Genomic DNA, 8120 nt, shown 5'->3' with positions numbered 1-8120 from the left:
GTGATACTGGTATGCATGACCTTATTTTGTAAGGTGCAGGTACAATACTCTGTTAAATTTTATACTTGTCCCCTGCACCCTTATGGTAACTCTAATTTCCTTATGATGTTTTCTACTTTACATACTCAATACATATGTCGTAATGACCCCCCTTTTTTCGGGGGGCTGCGTTCATGCCCGCATGTGTAGAAATAGGTTTTGGTTGTCCACAGCTTAGGATTCCGCTCAGCCAGTTTGGAAGAAGATCCATTATACCGGAGCTGAGTTTTAGTACTTAGTGTTGGATATATATATTTGCGTATTCAGGGGTACGGCTGGGGCCCTATCCCATCATAAGATATGGTTGCTATTCTTAGAGGTCTGTGGACATATGTATGTGGGTCATTTGTAAGTTGTTCCAGTTGTTCCTGCACGGTGTGTTGTAATATTATTACACTGTGGTAGCCTTGTCGTCTTGTATTTTTTCTTATCTGTTGTTACACTAAGAGTCGAATAGGAAGTGGTTTTACTTATAATTGGCAGGGGTACATGCGTGTGTCTAGTTTGGGCACCCGTTACGGCCTACGGGGTTGGGTCGTGACAACTATCACCCAAAAGAATGTGACAAACAAATGCCATAGACCTCAACCAAAATTCACATTTATTAAACTTGGCGAAAAGTTGCTTGTCCCTCTAAGTTTGAAACCCAATTCTCAAGTGACCTATATGATCTTCTTCACTTTGGAAATAAATACATATATATTTAATAAAGACAACCATAAACACATCTAGGTATGTTTTGAAAACCTAATTTATCAAGTCCATGAAAATAGTGGGAGCATTAGCCAACCCAAATAACATAACCGAAAACTCAAAATAGTTTTACCTTGTTCGAAATGTCGTCTTGGGAAAATCATATCCCTCACCCTTAATTGGTGATAATCGAACTGGAGATAAATTTTGGAGAAGTAACTTACACCTTGGATTTGATCAAATAAATCATCTATTCTCGGAATGGAATACTTATTCTTTAAGGTGATCTTATTCAATTATCGGTAGTCTATACACATGCGAACTGACCCGTCCTTCTTTCTTAAAAATAATATGGGAGCACCCCATGGTGAAATTCTTGGCCGTATAAAACCCTATCTAACAAATCTTTCAATTGTTCCTTCAACTCCTTAAGTTTCGAAGGGGCCAATGATAAAGAGGTATAGAGATAGGTTGGGTGTCGGGAGGAAGATCTATACCAAAAATAATTTACCTTTTGGGAGAAATACCAGGGAAATCATCATGGAATTCATTTCCAATGGGTAAGGACTCAATAGTAGTGGCTTCAAAATTTGTATCCCTAAACCACACTAAATCTAAATACATTCCCAAGAAATCATTTTTTTGGATTTTAGGCATGATATGAAATGAACCCTAAATACCAAATCACTACCCTTCTAGTCAAGAATGGGCTCATTATGAAATTGGAATTTGACTACACGAGTTCTACAGTCAATAGATGCATAAGAAGCATATAACCAATCTATGCCAAGAATGACATGAAAATCGGTCATGTCAAGTTCAACAAGATCACATGGGATTATTTAATGCAAGACCAAAATGGGAAATTTATATAGACTCTCTTGGCTAGAACAGAATCACCAATGGGAGTATAAAATGAAAGAGGCTCTAGAAAGATTTTTGGACATATATCAAATCTTATTGCAAGGTAAGGAATAATAAAATACAATGTGGCACTCGGATCAAGTAAAGCGTAAACTTTAAATTCAAAGACCCGCAACATACCCATAACCACATCAGGAGACTTTTGAACATCTTGTCGAGCTTGGAGTGAATAGAACCAATTATGGAGTGGACCACAACCTTGTTGAACTTGTATACATTGAGAAGCTTGACCTTGAAAATGTCATTTTCTTCTCTTGTTTACAATATCAGGACATTCGGAGATCTTGTCCCCTGATTTACCACATCTAAAACAAGCACCCATACCAGCTTAACATTAGCCTCTATAGTTTCTCCAACACTTAGGGAGGGTAGATCAACTAACACCACCACTTTGGGCCTTAGTGTTGGGAACCCTATCTTTGTAAAGCTTTGGCTGGAAGCTTGTGAATAACTTTGACCTTAAAACTTTTGGCCTTGTTGAAAATGACCATTACCACCACCCAATTTAGACTGAGAAAAACCACCAATGAATCAATCCCACTTAGACTCCCTCACCTTTCTCTCCTTAAACTTCTCCCCTTCTATATGTTTGGCATATGTCATGAACATAGATTGTCCATCTCTTTGATAAGCATTCTAGTTCGGTATTATTTCATCACCAAATCTGACACTCTTAAAATAAACTTACTCATTCGGGCAGGGGAGTCGGACAACAAAGGAGAATACTTGGAAATTGTTGTGAACTTTAGGGCATACTCTCTCATACTCATAATACCTTTTTTCAGATTGATGAACTACAACACTCTATCCTCCCTCAATTCGAGTGGAACAAAGCGGTCAAGAAATGAAACCTTGAAGTACTTCCAACCTATAGGACCCCCTTTAACCCTTTTGGCGTTCAATTGATTGTACCATACTAAAGAAACATCCTTGAGTTGGAAGGCCACCAACTCCGCCTTCTCCTCTAAAGACACCCCAATGACAGTAACAATCTTATGCACCTCATCAATAATGTTTTGGGGATCCTCATCAAACTTTGATCCATGAAACTTGGGAGGGTTCATATTTGTGAAGTCTCTATCTATTAAGACCTAAGCTAGATCTTAGGTGTGATACAATAATTAAAATCCAATGGACCTTAACTAAGCCTCTTAGCATGCCATTCATGAGCATACATAAGGCAAATAAGAAAAATAAAATAAAGCATAGACAAGGAAATATAATCTCAATAAGGATCATAAATTTCAAATATAGAATGAAAGACAACATAGACTTGAAACATCTAATATTCCACTACCAGCTAGATGAGGGCGTAAGACAGGCTCCTAACTCACCCAATATAAATGATGAAAGAATGTCATAAACTCATAAGAAGGTACTATGTCATATCCTCAGAATAGGATGAATCACCGCAAGTACAAGTGTAATAAGCTCTAGCCACGAGCGGGAGGATGAATGTGATCGCCGTACATTACATTATGATACAATGTAGGCAAAAAATATGTGTTAGTATGTACAACTATATGAAGTTTATACATTAATGATAAACATATGATATAATAAATATGTAAAATACAATGCAAGACCAATAGCTTAAAACATGAATGAAACCATGAGAACCTTTAAAATATCATAATTATTGGTCAATGCATCAAAACATCCTTATAATAACTTTATATCTTTTGTTTAACTAGGGTGAGATAGGGCCTTAACCGACACTTAAGGACAATGCGAGCTATTATAAGGAATCCGATCATCCCTATATCTAGAAGGGAGAGGCTGCCTTGCTAGGGTAGACTCCATCATGGTACTTTATATTTAATTGTGCTTTATGTGTATCCACTAGATTCACCATATTGTGATACTTAAACCTATGTGGGCAATGTAGTTAGGGACTAAAGGTTCCTACTGGGATTCCTTTGGGTAACTATAATGTCTACGGGACCGAACATGCCTTAAAGTCCTTGCTAAGTCTTTATCACAACAGAACTTTCAAGAAAACATAATCATTAATATCATTAGGAAAGATAATAATAGATATCAATCCATAACTACAAAATAACATAAGAATAACTCATTTATTAACTTGCTTGAATCATAAAGAATCCATAAATTGTTAAGAATTGTCATTATCATCTCTTTTAATATGATTGTGCAAGAATTGTCCTTATTTCACCATAACTTCTTTGCTTAAAGCATTTTTGAATATCATTCATAAATATCTTATTGAAATAACTTGAACATCAGGATCACAACTCATAAATTATGCCTGAAAATCATAAGCATAACTCATAAAACATACTTGAAACTAGCATATAGCATAGGTCTTTAAAATTCTTCTTCAAATCATACAATGTCGTGTGAATTATTCATAAATAGGTTAATAGAATTGAAATTATGTGTTAATTAATAATACTCAATGCAAATCATAAAATTAAGGCTTTTAGAAGAAGAAATCATAAGAGAATTTGAGAAGAAATCTTTGGGATTCAATAGGTGAAAGGGGCCCATGGATGAATTCTTATATACCTTGACCTTTTGAAGCCATAAATTGCAGTGAATTGATGCTTGAACTTGAATAAATCCTTAGAATATGATTGAGTATGAAGGAGACTTGGAGAGAACACTTTTAGAAAGAAGATTTTAATTTAGTATTAGGGTGAGAATGAGAGGGTTAGGAGGGATTTAGGTAGTTAATAGGTTAGAATACACTCCCAAACACCTTGAACATTCATTAATAAAAACATAAGGAAAGACCAAACTACCCTCAACTTAAAACTGAATGACGTTTGCACGGGGATCCACCATGGCCTATGATGGTGGTTGTGGTGATTAATTTAGGCTTAGATCTAAGGAGTTTTAAGAGGGTTTCAGAGGGAACCACGGCTCGTGGTGCTAACCACGGACCGTGGTCCCTATCGTGAACACCTCACCTTATCAGCGGAGTTTCAGGGTTCTACCATGATGGCCATTACAACCACTACTTAAGTCCATGACTTGTGAACTTAGCCCATGGAGGTCACCTAGTGCAAAAACTAAGATTGATATTCAAAACTTCATTCGAACCTAGTTTCCAATTTTCCAACTTTTGGGCTGTTATATTATCTACCCCTTGGTAACTGTAAGACCCCAGAAATTTGGAATGTCCCAAATCAAGGAACAAAGGAAGAAATCTCAAAAAGTTATAGTAAACTGGAATCAGGTTTTGACAAGGACGCCATCACGGACCGTGGTAAGCACCATGGACCTTGTTGAAAAACCATGGTAAAGATTCAAAGGCTAAACCTACATTGAAGGGACCACAATAAATACCACAAACCATGGTGAGAACCACAGGCCATGAAGCCCTCTGTGGCAATCCCTCCCTAAATCCCTCAGAAAAATATTCCAAGTTAAGGACCATGGACCACCACCATGGGTCTTGGAGCTATTTACGGACTGTGGTGTGATCCATGATGGCCACTCTAGCAAGTGCTCCTATAGGACCTGCAGTACCACGACCAAGTTTCATGGGCCGTGATGCTCTAAACGGACTGTTAAGGTCTTTCATAAAGAAACTTCGGAGACCTACCTTGCAGACTTTCCAAAATATTTTCCCAAGTTAAACACCATGGGAGGACATCACGAGCCACGTTGACCACCACAAACCATGAAGGGACCTTATGAAGACAGTTCCAATTTAGTCATTTTGAGGGCTGAATTCTTCCATCTAAATACCATAAACCCCCCTCACTCATCACACTTAGACTCAGGATTCACAAATTATCTCTTCCAAACTCTCTAAAGAATTTCCAGACAAGCTAGGTTTTATCTCAAGGCATGTTCAAGTCTCCTTTCATTTTTAGTCTTCATTAGGGATTTTCTTTCCCCAAGGTATGTGGGTTTCATCCATGGGTTCTTCCACCCATAGAGCCCAAATATTTTCCCAACTTAATATTTCAAACTCTAAATGATGAATTATTTTGGACTTTTACATGATAACTTTAAATGCATAAATTATGATATATTTGAAGTTTATCTATCTAATGAGGGACAACAAAACCAAAAGAAAGACCAAAAACTCAAATACTGTTCATCAACATTCTCAAGGCTTCATTACTTTTCATCAACTTCGTTCTACCGAAATAGCGTCAATGCCTCCAGTGGAGCATTCCAAGCCACCGAATAACTCTCAAAAGAAGAGAAGTCTTAACAAGAATATAATCCATCAAACATCATCTTTTAATTCATCTCATACTTTCTCAAATCTGCATAAAGAAACTGAAATCACATTAGAAATTTTGAGTGAAGCTGAATTGATTCAATCTACTATTTATATCACTAAAGAAGGGAGAACTACGACTGTGTCGCCTGAAAGTCGATCTCAAAACTAAGCCACCTCTGGTGACATTCAAAGCTAGTCGATTACAGGGTTTGTTCTCCATATCAAAGCACCCCTACCACCAAAATTTCAGACCAAATGGCCAGCAGAATTGTGGGGGAGGAGGTAGCTGGCAACGGTGCTAGAACTCTAGCGACATTATTAAGGCAAGACCAATGTCAAAAAAGGCTCGCCAATAAGACTAAGATCGCTCACCAAGTAGATCCTTTTGAATGTCAACCAGGAATTTGAATATTGAGAAATAACCTACTGGAGTCAAAAATGTCAAAAACTCAAGTGATAGATTTCAAGGCCCAAATTTGGATAATTCTAAATGTAATAGATTAGCTGATGTGGAAAATAGAGAAGATCTTACTCCAATGATTGATGATGAAGTTTTGAGCTCTTCGAATTTGAATGAAAACCTAAGAAATGACAAAGAGCTATTGGAATGTAAACACAATGAGACTAATGTCATCAGCTCCTCTACTTTCTCATGTAGTGTAAAAAATCATAGTACTTGTGTTGATGCTCAGACTACTGACAAGGATCAAGGATCCTCTGCCAATGAAATTGAGTGTGGACAGTCCCATGGTCGACTGAATATGGCCAAATACATTAGTGGGTCTGTTATAAATCCTATACTAGCGCAGCAACAAGGTGATCAGGAAGTGGAACAAGGCCAACACACAATTAGAGAAAATGTAAATCATTCTTTCTTGTAGAGAATAGAGGTATATCTAATCCCTCAAACTTGGTGAATTATGATGGTAATGTGTTGAAATCCATTAGAACTCAATTGCCATTTCATGCAAATGAGCACCATGGTACTGTTGTTGTTAGTCCAATACAGGTCATAGAATATGATCCAATTGAGGTTGATAATAACCTGGAAGCAGTCACCAAAGTTCCTACAACTTTGAACCATTATGTAGAATATGAACAATCCCAGCAGCAAAACATCCAACAACCCATAACATCCAATAAAAACTATCCTAAGGTTTCCAACAATTTTGACAAACCTGGCCCCAACATCCAAAGAAATAATCTAGTCCTTAACCAAACTCAACCTAGTGGTAATAGCAACCAAAACTCCCAGAAGAACCAGTTCCCTAGAAAGAAGGACCAGGTCCCTCAACCAGCACCCTAGACTGTCATCCAAACCTTTATGACCAAACTTAGGCTCAATCAAGCCAAGAATAAAATACCTATAGAATTATCCACGCCTATTTTCACTACCAAACAGGGACTACCTGTAGTGATCTTCAACAAAGAGGAATTCATGATTAAATTGGCCACAATATGCAAGTTTACTCTAGTGGGAATATTTAGTAATACCATGCCCAAAGTAGAGTTGATAAGGAGGAGTTTCATACTGCAGACTCGACATTCAGGAGGGGTCAAGATTACACATTTCAATGCTAGACATATTTATATTGTCCTGAAAAATGAGATGGATTACATCACAGTGTAGACTAAACAAAGAATGAATATTGAAGGCCAGCTCATGAGGATACAAACAAAGACACCTACCTTCATGCTTGAGGAAGAAACACCAATTGTACCAATTTGGGTAGCCCTTCCAGAGTTACCTTGGCACTTCTATAATAAGAAATTTGTGACTACTCTGTTATCTCCTATTAGAAAAGTACTATACTTGGATGTGGCCTCTATACAAAAGATTAGAGGAAGTATAGCAAAGGTAAGGGTACAGGTTAATCTCACTAAAGAAAGGCCACCACATGTGTGGATGTGGTATGATGAAGAAGATATCACACTACGAAGATGACAACCAATCCATTATGAAAATAACCCTAAATACTACATGTACTGCAAACATCAGGGTCATATGATACATGTATGTAAAATCCCAAAGAGAGATGAAGAACATAAGAAAGGAAAAGAACTAGAAGCTATTAGGAAAAATAATAATAAGGATGGCATGGAAACCAAGGATCAACAGGAAGCACAAAATAATGAGGTGCAGATGAAGCATAATACCTCTATATCTAGTGCTCAAGCTAAACCACAAGATGATACTAGAAATGAAGAGGGGTGGCAAACTCAAAAGAAGAAACAAAAAAAGGAGCCAAACAATGTTCAG

This window comes from Solanum dulcamara, chromosome 6, assembly GCF_947179165.1.
Source record: "Solanum dulcamara chromosome 6, daSolDulc1.2, whole genome shotgun sequence".
NCBI lineage: Eukaryota > Viridiplantae > Streptophyta > Magnoliopsida > Solanales > Solanaceae > Solanum > Solanum dulcamara.
The sequence above is the reverse complement of the archived record's forward strand: the minus strand, read 5'-3'. Positions refer to the sequence as shown.